At 40.5% G+C, this 15116-nt stretch overlaps 1 protein-coding gene across 4 annotated transcripts in view; it reads left to right on the top strand.

The window, feature by feature from the left end:
- The first annotated feature begins 13830 nt into the window (after positions 1–13830).
- Positions 13831–15116, top strand: part of TPBG (trophoblast glycoprotein) — a 35702-nt gene continuing 34416 nt past the window's right edge. The window contains exons 1-2 of one of the 4 annotated variants that reach the window (XR_005604211.1): positions 13831–13893; positions 14093–14452. The gene's annotated coding sequence lies outside the window, so the exon portion shown is untranslated. The other 3 variants (XM_039569274.1, XR_005604212.1, XM_039569273.1) reach the window with 3 other exon arrangements.

The following is a 15116-nucleotide window of genomic DNA, read 5'->3' as shown; positions in this document are numbered from 1 at the left end:
TAAGGTGAGCTATACAGACACCTGTAAGTGGCTGCATAGGATATAAAGTAGCTGAAGGTTAGGTCTGTGGTTCCAATCTGTCCTGCAGAAGGAAAAAACAATCTAGAGATGAAAGGACAATAGGAATTACCAGCTGCTAGGACAAAAGATAAACAAAACCATTATTCTCCCGTCAGTAAAGAAAGGAGAAAAAAAATTCCGCAGTGACCTCATACACTTCATCTAGGATTGCTTCTCTCAGATCCTAAAATGTAGCTAGCTACATAATGAAAGAAAGTCCATTAGAATATTTTAAGGAGTTTTTCCTGAAAGCATATGAACAAATGCCATCCTGTTACCTTCAACAGAGTGCTCAGTCACTCTAGCAAACAGCAGTAATTCATTCTGTAGCACACTTACCTGGCACAGCAAGCACAGCAATGCCTATAACAATAGAGCTGAAGTGCTGGGCATTTGCCTCATGCACCTGAAAAACTGGTAGGGAGGTAATTTCTTCTCTTAGTGCAAGAGAGAATGCTACCAGTGCATGTCTCATGCTGTGAGGGGAGTACTGAAAATGTTAATGCCTCTCAATGAGGAAACCAGGCTATCAACAGCTGCCCGTTGAGCCCCTTGCACAAGGAGAGAGGAAAGCATTCCTTTGCCTCCTGGGGGACATGGCAGCCTACCCATAAAACTGCAGCTGCTGGAAAAAGTTCAGGTTTGTGACTCTGTAATGTATCTAATTGGTCTTTTTTACTGCATCTGTACTGCTATACCTGCAGCAGTAGGCATTTATAGTGTTTGTGCAGAGTTCAGACTTACATATATGCAGCTTATAAAATAATCATGTATACCAGTGCTAGTCAGACTTTCTACATGCTGCTAAGTGGAGCTGACTCAAAGCACTACAGCTATGACCGCTTTCACAAGCCATTTTACTTCAGAATACTTTTTTCCCCATTAGATCTATCACCCCTGCAAAATTATATCAACATTTTAATTCTCTAAAGGAAAATAAACACATAAATCCCAATACTCCTTATGAAGGATTTAGCTAAAAATGAAAGAAGGGGGGAAAAAAAAAGCCTGCACAAGTTTATAACAGTCAACTTGTTCAAAATGTAAGTTTTGAAGCTATCCTGTGAGAAATTATGATACTAAAAAAAACCTGATTCAGCTGAGTTCATAAATCTGATGATTAGTGTGAAACGTTAACACTAAATACATCTGCTACACTGTCTAGAGGCTGCTCTTTATGGTGAGTTAAAGAAAAGCATTGGACGTATCCGAGGTGCTCTACACATTATCACAGAAGCTTTTTAACAGCTGTAGGGCTACTTTGTCCAGAAGGGGAGTATCAGAGAGCCATGGAAGTTGTAGATCCATTTCAGATACCAAAGTACCGAAAAGGAACATCATCATTAATAAAATGGTTTGACCTAAGTGATGCAATCTAGTGAATACCTTTAACCAGGATCCCAGAAAAGTCCAGAAATGGAAGTGAGAAACTAGTAAGGAAGACGAATGGGTTAAAAGAGTTCAGCACTAAGTCTGCTTGAATGCAATCAGTGACTTCCAGAGGAAAAACACGATAGTTTCTTTAAAAAAACAGTACCTGTAATCCTTTTTTTTCATTACCTGTTTTCATAAATTAAAATCATCTCAAAGTGTTGAGAAATAAGCACTGCATTATCCCAAGGATCTAGATTTTTGTTACTCTTACACTTAATAACAGGCAAGTTGAAATATTTCAGTTGATACAAATGCTAGTACAGGGCTGATTTTCTTTCTGTCTCTGTATAGACAGTGCCCAGTTTGGAGTGCAGCTCCCTTCCTGGGACTCAGCTAGGAACAGAAATGTAGCATATGGAGCTGTTTGTAGAATCAGCATTGAAATTTAGTCAAGCAACTTCTGTAATTTTAAATCCATTCTGACCCAGCAGAATTATTCCCTTTCTATAATTAAGTTTATCATTGCTGTAATAGGAATCGTATCTGAGGATGGAGAAATGTTACTTTAGCAAAAATGGTCGTGAAAAAAACTGCCTCATCAAAAATGGAAAATGGTCAAAGATGTTAATTTTTCAAAAAGAAACTGTAAACAAGTCATCTAAGCTGTTGAAAAATAATGCTTTCACCTGTTTTCACATTATTGTGATTTTACAAAACTATCCTGTAAGCAAAATAGTATATTCTATAATTTACACTTAGCATTGCACCCAAAATAATTTCTGCCCATTGCAACAAAGGCAGACTTTTTACTGCAGCTCCACGTAATGCATCTCTGGGATTCTTAGGCTGCCAGGTGTTTTATATAACATTCTTATGGAAAAAAAAAAAGAAAAAAATATACTCCATTCCTATAAAAATAGCAGGTCTCGTCATATTAACACAGTCAAAGCAATCTCGTATGCAAAAGAAATGAAAATAGCTACAGCAGCTCGATAAGGAGCAACCAGTATAGGAAACAAAAGAAGCCAACATAAGGGATAAATTTTGAATTCTGAATAAAATGAGAAGTTCTGATTAACTTAAAATTTACAGAGTGTGAATGCCTCACTGATTGCCAGTGCTATCTGACAGCGTGTGCAACAGCCAACATAACTTATGGACAGGAAAACACATTTCCATGTTACACATCACGACCAGTTTCAGGTAGGCAACTGTCACTGCCAGAGAGGGAATGGTTAGTACAAAAAAAAGGAATCTGTGTAATGGCTGAGGTTGCAGCCTAAGAAAGCTACATGCAAAGGCTTTCTCGAATTAATCTCCTCTCTTCCCCACAGCATGGAGTTATATACATGGACCCATGCTCATTTATAGAGAGGCAGCATAGATCCATGAGAAAGTGGTTTTGTACTAATCCAAAAATATAAATGAGCCTGAGTGTATAAATATCAGACAGGTTAGATTTCCAGACCCAGAAATGTTTTATTATAGCAGGTAAACAAGACAACCACCAAGATACAGAAAGTCAGTTGTAGGCTTAACAAACTAAAAATACTCCTATCAAAATTCGCTTGACATCTCAGCTTTAAAAAGTCCCAGCCTTTAGCAAATATAATTTAAATGAAAAAAATATGATTTGTTCAAATCTACTCCAAGATTCGACATAAGGTTATTTTTTAAATTAATTGAATTAAAAACTAGTTCTATTTCCCATCCAACGAAAGACCTCTGTTATATACAATTAACACATGCCTTGACAAATTTAGCTCTCTTTTGTTTTGAAGTTCAACATTTGACCTTTTTCCATGCTCAGTATTGCTTTCTACAAATTAACTTTATTTTTAGATTAAATAATTACAGCACTTCTTTTTCTTTTCTTCCAAAAAGCAGCTGCCATCAAAAAGTAATTATGGGATATTCTCCCCATTCATGTTTCACTATTAAAAGTATTGCTGGAACAATTAATAAACCTTGTTTAAGATTACATTTGGCAAGGTAAGACTTGAGATTTAATAAGCATAACTGAACTTATATGTCATTTTTACCGTATAGACTGAGTAGAAAAATTTAGTCAACAAGAAGAAATGCTAATTGTATTTTTTCCCTATTTCCAAGGGAGATATTTTGATATTATATCTAGAACATTCATTTTTGAGTAGTGGCGTTCTACTTATCAAGAGTCTGCAAACAGTATATATTTACCTTGTAGAGACACCGTGAATATTGAGGACAAGAATATCTCTGTAACAAGGAAATAGTTAGAAGCCCTACAAAGTGCCCTGACCTGAGAATTTAGTTACTTGCAATGAATGAAATGCCTGGAACAACAGCAAGGTTAGCATTTGCTAAAGTGTTGGGTTTTTTCTGAATGAAACAATTCATCTTCGCACAGAATCTGAATTCACATGCTGATGGATTATCCATTAGCCTATTATCAATTAACCTGAAGAAATCAAAGGACTTAAACTGAGGAAGAAATGAATTAAAATTCTTTTGAGGAACCTGGAAAAGATTTGAGATAACAAAATGATTGTTCTAGCTTTCACACTTAGTAGTGCCAGTGTAAATGACAACAATAAAACCTAAGAATTACTTCATCCTATCTGAACTGGGAAATAATTTTATTCTGAGCCTGCAACATAACTAATTCTGTAATCAGGTGAAAACATTTCTACAGAGCTTCTACTTCCATTAAAAACATGTGCAAAATGTCACATTACCTGTGGCTTTCAAGACCTTACAGCATCGTCTGCCTCATGCACATCTTGGTTAAAATGCTGGTCCTAGTGTCTTTTGTGACAGCTTTTCAAATATATTTTCCCTCTCTACTTACACAGGCTCGTTTTCTACACTGGCCAACAGATTTTAAAAATAATCGCACCCCATCCAGGGCAAATATATAAATAAGCAATGTCCCATCAGCAGGCACCATGCAGCTGGAGTTTATTTGGGTTTTTCACAGAGGTATAGGAAATCCATAATGAAGTGCTGAGAATTAAGGCACAGCACAAGCTTCAGTGATCCATGGGATTTTGGGGAACTGTTGTTGCCTACCAAGTCAGTAAATTCTTTAGCTCATGAAACTGTGGCCAATAGCCCTGGCACTCATCCTGTGCTCCTGGAAGGCAGTAACATTCTGTCACTGAAAAGAAGCACGATTTTAAGAGCATTCTTGAAAATAACAAACCCTTTATTCTGCCTGAAATGTATTAAAGATACCTCTTTGTGAACATAAAATACAGGTCAAGATGTGATCTGAGAAATGTTCATGGGGCAGATGGCACATACACAAGGCAAGGAGTCAGTTGTGGCCGTGCAGGTCTCTGTATGTGAAGGAGAAGAAGAAAAAAGTTGAACGCCCTGGTACAGAGCTGAGAGGCACTCAGAGCTTTCAGAAGATGCAAGTGATGGTGCCACATCATGGTTGTCAAATTGCCCAAGGAGCTGCATACTTCTCAGGCAATCTGTGAAACCTCAGTTACTAAACAGGACTGACAAAGCATTGCAAGCTCTATTTGATCACTGTCACAAATTCACTAAAGCAGACAAAACTTGTCCAGAAAGGCCCATGATGGCATGGTCAACATTTTTTTCTCTTTGCCTTTGAAGAAGAAAGGTAATTTAGTTCTGTTGATCATGAGTGATGTTAGTAACATTTTAAGTTCTTCATTGATTCCAGAAGACCCAAGTTTGATTGCCTCTGAAGTCTGCCTCTGAAGCCCTTTGTTAACTTCAGGCAGAAGAATGAATTTTTTTTAATGATACTAAGTATCTGCAAAATCATAGAGATACATGCATGAAGAAGAGTCTTAGAACAACATATCCCATGGGAGTGATGGATGTCACATCAACTTTCAAAAATGTTTGCCCTCAAGAAGTAAGGGGCAGAGAGAGGGGACAGATCATTCAAGAATGTTTGTTAATGCAATATGCACATAATAGTCCCAAGTCTCAATACCCTCTGTACAGATCATACATGAACTAAAGGGAATGCTTTTTGGTAGGTTTGCTAGATAGCAGGTGCAGCTTTCAAAAACATCAAAAAGGTTTAGAAACCTTGGGAAACTTGGGCTGCTTAATAGCAGTCATTTCTGAAGATAAAAGTTAGAAGAGCTTTTATCTTTACTGCAGATTTCAGTCTGAGGCTAGACATAGAGAGAGAGATACTTGTAGCTCTAGCCACAGCTACAAAGAACAGTATCTGGCAGTGTATGCATTATATAGTTAGTTTTCCATTGGGTGGCTCCACTGGATTCAAGGTATGCTAAAATACTGTTCTCTGAAGGAAGAGTAAGAATACAGGATTCTGAAACAGATCTAGCCAGCAGTAGATCTCCTAGCAGCATTAAATGAAATCTTGTCCAAGGCCAGTCTTTTTTCTCTTGTATTTTTCCAGCAGTTGAGTTTGCCTTTGTTCTTATGCAGCTCTGAACTGTGTCTTGGCAACACGAGATTGACAAAGTGAAGGCATTTTTCAAACTGATACTAAATGATGGACAAAATGCCAACTGACTAGATTTAGCTGTCATGGCATATAGAAAATCTACCTCCGCTATATGTAAGCAATAAATTATGATCCTTTTAGTACTTTTTGAGTTTCAGTTGAAAACACAGTGAAGAACAAATGAATTTATCCTGCCCTTTTTTATCCCCTATTATCTTGCCTGGATTGCAGCGGTTCTGTAGAGGTACATGAGTTAGCAGTTTGTCTAAGCATGTCGGAAAGAATGTGTTGACTGAAAGGAATAAATAAAATACTGAATACAAAAAAGAGAGAAAACTTCTTTTCTGTCACTGTAGAATGGTAAATTTAAAAAAATAAAGTTTTACTTGCAGCCTCAAAAATGCCAAGGTATTATGCAGCTCCCATTCATTTGAATAGGAATATATAAATATAACAAGTCATACCCCTGTATTTGTGCAACTACTAAAAACTTTCTTTTCCACATTAAAATTACTATTAAATACTGAGACTGATTTCCATTCAAGAAAGCACTCATGACTTAGTATCATTTAGTCCAGCTTAAATGCAGCCAAGACCTTCATGCCCAGTGTGGTCAGTTGTCAGTTATGGTAAACAACTACTATCAGCAACATCTATATGAGAAACAATAAAGCATATACAGCACTGAAAACGTCAGTACAATTTTTTTTTCAGTGTGACCTAAAGATGATTTAACTATCTTAACAACTGTTTCCCCGCCATTTTCCCCAGCAGCACATTAATTTTCAAGTTTATTTACTTGGTATTCGCATCCCAAACTTCAGAATATTTTAACCTAGTCATAAAAGAAACAACTCTTGCCAGCCTGGATCTAATTTCATGTCATAAATCTCTTCAAGCAGGAAATCCTCTGGAAGAACACCTTTGATATGTTATCTTGCATCGCCTCCATTGTAGGCTGTGATGCTGCCATCTTTTCCCCACTCTTCTGTGTTTCCAGCGATATATTTCTTCCACTTAGGGGAACCTCTGTATCTCTGTGTCCATAATGCCTTGAGGTTATACACAACTGGAAGCTGTTTTTTCCAATTATTTCTTTTACCTTGCTCTACCTTTTGCCCTTTTGTGGGTATGAATTGTCGGAAAAAGGGTATGGGGACTGAGAGTCTTAGTCTGAGCTGTAGGCTGTGACTGTTCTGCCCCAAATGTGAGTCAGAGCAGTCTCAGTTAGTTTCTGCTGCCCTCAATATCCATGAAATAAATTGCAGGTATATATGGTTCATTCTCAAACTAGTATTCCCTTCAAAATGTTCCATGTTCATGCCCCATTTTCTGTAGAGGCCATCTGCACCCAGAGAAGGGAAAGAGCTTCATAAAGCCATTTTACACCCTATAGGGCATTTTTGCTCTCAATATGGCACAGGGAGGCCCTAATGAAACAAAGAAACCATTGAAGGAATTTTTCTGTAGGACTTTGCAGGATGTATATTGTGCAACTGCATTTCTAACAGTTTATTCAATAACATCAAGCATACACAATGGTTCTGAAGTGTATTACAAATATATGGGAATCTAAAATTAATGTGTTTAGCATTAGATCATCTACTGCACTTTAAAGGCAGAAAATTTTTAATTTCTTAATAAGTATTTTAATAATTATACTCAGATGGCCAGAGAAAGTCATAACTACAATTGGTTAAAATCAGAATTTCTCCTGGAAAAATGTTCAAGTACTTTTTCTTGTCACTTGTTAGTATATTGTAGGGAAAATAGACCAAAAATATATCTAAAAAAAAATCAAATATTTTCTGTTTCTCCTTATGTTCAATATCTACAAATTTAGGCATTTCAGAAATTTGTCCCATTTATTCATATCTGTCCCTCTGTTTGGCCACAGAATATAAATGGACCAATTAAGACCACTACTTCACTTCCATTTTTTCCCATTCTTTTGACATCCTATGATTGAAATCTTTCAGATCTAGAAAATGAAAAGGGGTGGTGTGAACTTGTAACTGTTTTACTTTGTTTTTAAAACCTTCAAAGTACTAAGGATGCATGATTTTGTTTTCAAACTTCAGGTTGAAAGAGAAGCATATTTCAACAGAGAATCTTTTCACTGTAAAATCTTTCAAGTGAAAAAAATTGGCTAACAGTTCTCACGTTCATAGTACTGAAGGTTTTTAAGCTCTGATTCAGAAGTACCTCAGCCACAAATCAATGGAGTTTGGGAAAAAATATTAAAGAGCTCATGTTTGAACAGAATGTAATGTCTTTCTTCATCAAGCTGTGTTGGATACAATAAGGAACAATATGCTGGACTAGGCAGACTTTTGCTCCGATGCCGTAGCAAGAGTTTGGCTCTTTTTCTGGCACTGAAGTTCTTTCCAGTTTACATTCAGAAATAATGAACTTAATGGGGCAGACCTCAAGCCTTATACAACACTGAGCTGATAATTATATCAGATTTTACCATGTAAAATACATTGTACTACCCATAAAAGATACTAAGATAGTTCAGCCCAGTGACATTAACTTTCCATGGTTAGCTGGTGATGACACATATGCTTCACTATTGCACTAAATCATTAAAGCTAGCATACTTTTAAGCATGCAAATTTGGACAGAGAAATCTGAGGCCTTTTGATCCTGACTTTAATTAGTGTAGGCAAGTTTATTGTTTATCCTAAGTATGCACTTTTGTTTTCTGAATGTCATCCAATCATCACTACCCACCTTGAAGTACTACAGCTAGCTCCCCTCTTCACTCAATTTTACCCTTTTTTGAAACAGAAGTGTCTTCTGTAGCCGTTTTGCTTGGGCAAGTCTTTGCCTAAACTTTGTAAAGTTATTTTAGTCTTTCCATATAAGTCAGCATACAGCTAGCCTCCAAATCACTTTTATTGTTCCTTCCTTTCTTTCTTCTCTCTTTCTTGTAATTTTTTCCAGTCATAGGATGCCAGAATGGAATGCAGTATTTCAGGTGTAGTCATCGATGCTAAAGGGGAAGGAAGGTATCGTCTTCCTCCTTTGCTGACAGAATATGCCACCTCCACAAGAAAATCACTGTATCCCTTGTTCCTCCCACTCTCTTCAAATCTCTACAAATGCATTCCTTTCAAAATGCTTCAGACATAGTAACCCAGAAAGATGCAAAGAGTTGAGCTAAAACTGGAGAAGGATGGGAAGGCAAAGCAAAACAGGAAGAGTTCAGTACAACAGGACTGTATAAACCTACATGTGTCATGGTGGTCAAATGCAGGTAACAAAAGATCAACAATCATGGAGGAAAAGAAGCAGGGGACTGATTCACCAAGCTTTTTAATGTTGTGTATTCAATTATACTTGTGGAGGAGAATCCTACCCAGGCAGTGAGGTTGCATTTTACGTCTGCTTTGTCACATCGTAAACAACGACACAATGTGTAAGACAGGGGAGAATCAAACCCCATATGTTCTCAAATCTGCTGAGCCTTTTATATGCCTTTTTTTTTTTTTTAATGGGGAATTCATAAAATACAACTCTTTCCTACAAAGACTTCCAGTTTCAACAGATGAAAATGTTCTCATGAGAAAGGCTTTCCATGGAAATACTCCCGACTTTCAGTCCTCTGTGGTTAGAGCTCCCGCAGCCCTGAGTGCTGGAGTCAGCCACCCTCACTTGCCAGGGAAGCAAGGGCAAACCGGGAAACAACCTTGGCACAACAAGCAGCTACAAAACCTTGGCACAGCACTGCCTGCGGAGTGAGGAACGAGTGGGACTGTCGAGAGAAGTGTGAGGAACACATTGGCCCAAATTCCCTGCAGATCTGGGTTTCTACTTTTCAGACAAAGAAGAAAGCAGTATATTTCAGCTCTCCCTTCCTTTTCCCACTACAGCTCAGTGACTGCCCTAACCTATGCCATCTCTTAAGAGTCCCCTAGAAAGCATGAGCAGATGTGAACTGGACACCAGCACCTCAATCCAGTGTGGTGCCTTCCTTACTTACTGTAACAAAGACAACATTACCAGTTGGCCAAAAAAACAGGATTTTGAGTTCAGCATCAGCTGGGAGTGACTGTATGCAGCAAGCCAGGTCACCATGGCACAGAGCAATGCTAATCCAACAAATAATCTGCTCAGCCAATTTCCCATGTTTGCCTTCAGGCATCGAGATTGACATCCCAAGTGGACAGGAACAATATACAATCTTTCCAGCTGAAGCCTACTTATATTATCCACCCTGCACTGCGAATCAGAGTAATAAGGAGCTACCAGAAAGCAGGTCATTTTGGCTCTTCAAGAAGTACTAAAATCAGAAGGCTTATTTTGTAAAAGGAAGAGCTTTACTGGCTCTTAGTAGTGATTTACTCTAAGTTGAATTTACACAGAAATTAGAACTAAACTTGCATACTTAAAATTAGAATAATGAAAAAGAAATTACCATTTTGAAATCTGTATAGTAGTCTATCAAAGACAGCTTAAGACATGCATTGTTCCTGAGAAAAGAAAGAATAAAAGCATGATTGAAAGTTTAGCCTGACCTGTTTAAGCATGTTAAATTCTCAGTTATATTGTGGTGAACTTATAAGCAGTTATTCAGCTTGGCTCCTGTTACAGATACTCTACATGTCAGAACAAGCAGACCTGGAGTATGCACAGAGGGCTAAGCAGACAGTGGCAGCATCTGGAATACAGTAAGTCCTCTTCCCAAATCTTTTTTCCTAGTATATTTCTGACTCCAGCTCTGGTAGCTGGTTTTGCTGGAGGAAATCACCATTGCTTCTTTCTCATTTGAGTAAAGGGTTTTAACAATAAAACACTACTGGGAAACCTGGGGAGAAGGTAAAGAGTCTGTCTTCGCAGTTGCACCAGTTTTTAGCATTGCTTACGTTCAGATGGGGGCACTTTGTCTCCTCTGGTCCCTTCCAATCCCAGCTAAGCATGCAGAAGTCTCCAGAAGTCAAAACAGTGCACTATGACAGAAACCCAATTAACATATTTTAAAGACCCCCCCAAAAAAAGTTACTTTTGGCTAAAATCTTTTTTTCTGTTAGTTCTGGCAAAGTTTACTGTGCTTTCACAGTATTAAAAATCAACATTCTCTGTATTAAATTAACTTTCATTATTTCAATATAAAATTGGAAAGCATACAAGAAAATGCAAACATAGATTCCTTGAAGCTTGTCTTCTGCAAAGCTTCAGTCGAAAATTACCACATAAATTAAAGTGCACCTAAAAAGAAAACTGGAACCAGAATGTTTATGGATGTTTATGGAATGTTTATGAATGTTTATGTGACATGTGAATGCGGATAAAATTCAAACAAGAATTCGAGGCAACATTTGGTTGCCAAAGTAGTTTTATGACACCATCTTAAGGATTCTGATGGTGTTTGTTCAAAAGAAGCCAAGCCTCAAGGGAAACAGGTGTCCCTGGGAGGACCTGCTGGATCTCTCTTTGTAAGGAAGCAGACGGAACTTGCAGTTTCTTCTTCCACTTTTGTGGGAAGATATTTTTGGTAGAAGAAAAGAATTCTGGTCTCTGTGCAACTGCTCACTTGGTTTATTATCTTTAGCACATCATAAATACCCTTCCAAGGTCACTTCCTATGAAGTGCTGAGTATCTTTATGCAGTGTTGAGGCAATGTAGAAACACTGCACAGAAAAAACAAAAATCTCCTTGTTGATAAAGAAAATTTAAAAAAAAAATTACCACTATTTCATGGAGTCCTACCCCAAGTTATTCCAATCAGCTGCAGGCAGGCCACTCAAAAGGGGTATCCAGCACTGTTTACTATCTGTCCAGGGGGCATTGAGAAGATTATTTAGGCTGGGATCCATCTCAGTGAACTTAATTAAATTTCAGTATCTAAAATAATCTTTCAGATTTTCCTAAGGACAGTGGAGTGATCATGACAAATGATACTTTATTCCTTTCTAGGCTGAGAGCCTTTAAAGGGGAATAGCAATGCCAAAATGGTAAAGCAATACAGTTATGACAGGCTGTCCCCATGACTCTCTGCAGCCCCTTAGGCAGGTGTCACATTTTCACTTTGTGGGAGCTGAATTACCAGAGTACTGATTTTCAAAAGCAAACAGATCTCATCACTGTCACATGAAGCAAGATTTAACCCTCTGGAGAAGATGGTCAGAGGTTTCCTTCATGATTCCAGATGGCCAGCATGTCATCCAGCCTCAGCCTGGAGCAGCAGAGAGACTGGAGCATTGTCTCAACCCCAGCACCCTTTAACATGAGCTTCTCAGTCAAGCCCTGGGAGTATCAGCCACAGGAACAGTTTCCTAATAGTAAATTAACTTCCAGTTTGAGTCCTTTAGCCAAGACAATATATTTTTAAATCCTATACTTTAACTCAGGCAGAAGTTTTGCATAACCTTTATGCAAAAACCTATGAGATTCTATGAGCTGTGCAATGCAAATTCATAAATCAGTCAACCGTAATAGACAAAACTGACCTGGAAACACATCAAGGTTCATTTTTTTTTCATTTTCCTAGTATAGATTACAAACATCCAGGAAATCCACTCAGTATAGGTGAATTCAACAGAAAATACTTTTTTTTTCAGAGTATGCCTCTAAGAAAAGTTGTTTTATTTAAACAAGAAGAAATCAGATTACAATTTTCTTCCTCTTGCAAGCTTAAGCACGCTTAGCAGGTACAATTTACTACTGGAATAACAGGAAAGAATAGGAAAATACTTGTTATCTGTTATTTGCATTACTGCAGCACAATCAAGTACCTGTCAGTGAGCACTCCACAGAGATGGAATAAAACCACGTACCCTGCCCAAAGAGCTAACCTGCTCTGGAGGACAAGAGGCACAGTCCCATCTAGACAGTCATGAAAAGCTGGGAACTACTAGGAAAACTGTGGTCAGCACAATGAGCAGATCAGTGTAATTGCTCTTAATTGGACTGTTTAATTCAAAATTACATTGTATCCAAACATTTTATAAGAGGTGGTTATGGTTATGCTGATTTAGTATTTTTTTCTTTTATTTTTGTTAATGTATTTAGTTACCTGTTTTTAAAAGCCATCTCCTTTTGGAAACTATTTATTGGTCACTGAATTTTACTGTTGTCTTGTAGGACAATTTGGGCAGGGGGTGTTTCTTTGACTTTTTCAAAGAATTTTCATAGACTAGGAAAACAAGTGTTTCTCTTACAAAATGCAGGACTTCTTTACCTATCTACTTTTCTAAGCATTATACTAAGAGGCATGTCAACAACCATTCAACTAACTAAAATGTCCTGCAGTGTAGTGCCACTGTTTTTCTAACTCAACATCAAAGCAATAACTTCCTAAACTTCTGGAACTGCTTGTGAGTCCAAGATCTTATTTGTATCACTATTGCTTCAGGCACTCCATATTTTCTTTTCTCTGTAATCTTCGTGTAAAGAGCATGCTGCTTTATCAGCTGGACAGCCCTTGCCTCTCATCTCAACCCCAGACTTTCCTGCACCGTAGCACATCAGGCTAGAGAGAGAACAATCCTTCAGAAACTGGCGGTTTAGTTCACTATTCTCCAGATTCTGGGGCTGATTTTATCAAGACTTCATACTGGATTCGTCTGTTCATTTCCCCTATGACTTTTGGCAGCTCCGAAATTCCTGCTGACTTTACCAAAAAAAGGAACATAGTTTATCGAGAAAGCAGGAGTGTAACTCTGACATACGGGGAGAAGGAAAGCTTGTGTAGGCATTCAACAGAAGGATAAGGAAAGCCCAAAGGAGTCATCGCCTCAAAACGTTCTGTTTCACATTGCTGAAACTGCTTATTTGTATACGCTCGTAGATATTTTGTGTTAATTAGGTGTTATTTAATGATCTCAATCACTTTCTAGGGACCAGTGGCCAAATACAGCCCACACGACAGCTTACACTATTCACGACTTCCTCAAATACCCCTCTGTGGGGTAACGTAAGGGAGTTACTCAGTTGCAAACCCGCATTTGTTACACCCGGATTGTTCAGCCCTGCCAGGACGGTTCTGGGACAGCCATCGCGGCTGAAGCGGGTAAATATTTTATATACAGACTGGTACTTACACCCTTTTCCTCATCATAATAAAGTTTAAATCTCAGTCTTGAACTGTCAATTTGCAGGTCCTTTTCTTTTCTTGCTCATTATTATTATTTATTTTAGGATCTCTAAAGTTCCTGGCGGGTTTAAGTGTAGTTTTGGTGTTATTTTGGTTTGGGGTTTTTTTGCTTCAGCTATGGAGCTCACTCGGGTGTATTTCGTGGCTGCTGTTGTTCCCTCCTCCCCGGAACCGCGATCCCTGGGTAGACGGGCGGGGGCAGTGGCCGCTAGCAGCCGGCACGGCACCCCCCGCGCTCCAAACCCCCCGGAATTCCCCATCCTGCCCCCGGCCTGAGCGCGCCCATCGTGGAAACCGCGGCGAACGGCGCCCAGCAGCCGCGGCGGGGCAGGCACAAGTACGGCGCTGCGAGGCGGGGAGCGGAGCGCGGGGCTCTCCCTTCGAGAGGCGGGCGGGAGCGGCTCCGCGCCGAGCGAGCCGCACTGAAGCCCCGCATGGCGCGGCTCCACATGGCGCGGCCCCGCTCGGCGGCAAGGTGAGTCTCCGGCAGCACCACCTGGGCTGGGGAAGAGGGGAACGGGACGCCGAGCGGAGCCTCCCGCGGGCTCCCGGGCGAGGCAGCCCGGCAGCAGCGGCTGAGCTGGAGCGCGGGGGCGGCGGGCGGGAGCCGGGCGGGGCGCGGGCGGCGGCTCCCCCTGGCCGGGCGGCGCTTGGTTTCTCCTGCCAGTGGAGGCAGGGCCAGGCGCGGCGAGGGTGGGCGCGGAGTTGGCGGCAGGGCTGGGGGCAGTCGGCGGCGAGCTCCGGAGGAGTTTGTTCTGCACGCGGGGCGGGAGGTGAGGGACGGGGTCCGGGACCGGGCTCGCCTCCGCTGCGCTCCGCGGTGGGTTTTGGGGCCGGGAGTTTGTAGCGGCCGTGGCGGAGGGGAAGAGCCCCGGGGCAGGGACAGCGGGTGGGGAGCCGCGGGACACGGTGGGCGGTGGCGGGTTAGATCCTCCTCTTTCCCTCCGTGCTACGCCGGTGAAGTCGACGGCCGGGTGGGAAGGTGGCGGCGTGAGCTGGAAGTGGGTGAAAACTTGTTCCTCCGCGTGTTCTCCCGCTCTCCCGCGGGGCCGGGGCCACCCGGGCGAGCCGCTTATCGGGGGCGGGGGACGAGACGCGGGCCGGGGGAGGGTGGGTGGGCGCGGGCAAGAGGAGCCGCG

Source organism: Corvus cornix, chromosome 3 (assembly GCF_000738735.6).
Source record: "Corvus cornix cornix isolate S_Up_H32 chromosome 3, ASM73873v5, whole genome shotgun sequence".
Classification (NCBI taxonomy): Eukaryota; Metazoa; Chordata; class Aves; order Passeriformes; family Corvidae; genus Corvus; species Corvus cornix.
The sequence above is the reverse complement of the archived record's forward strand: the minus strand, read 5'-3'. Positions and strand labels throughout refer to the sequence as shown.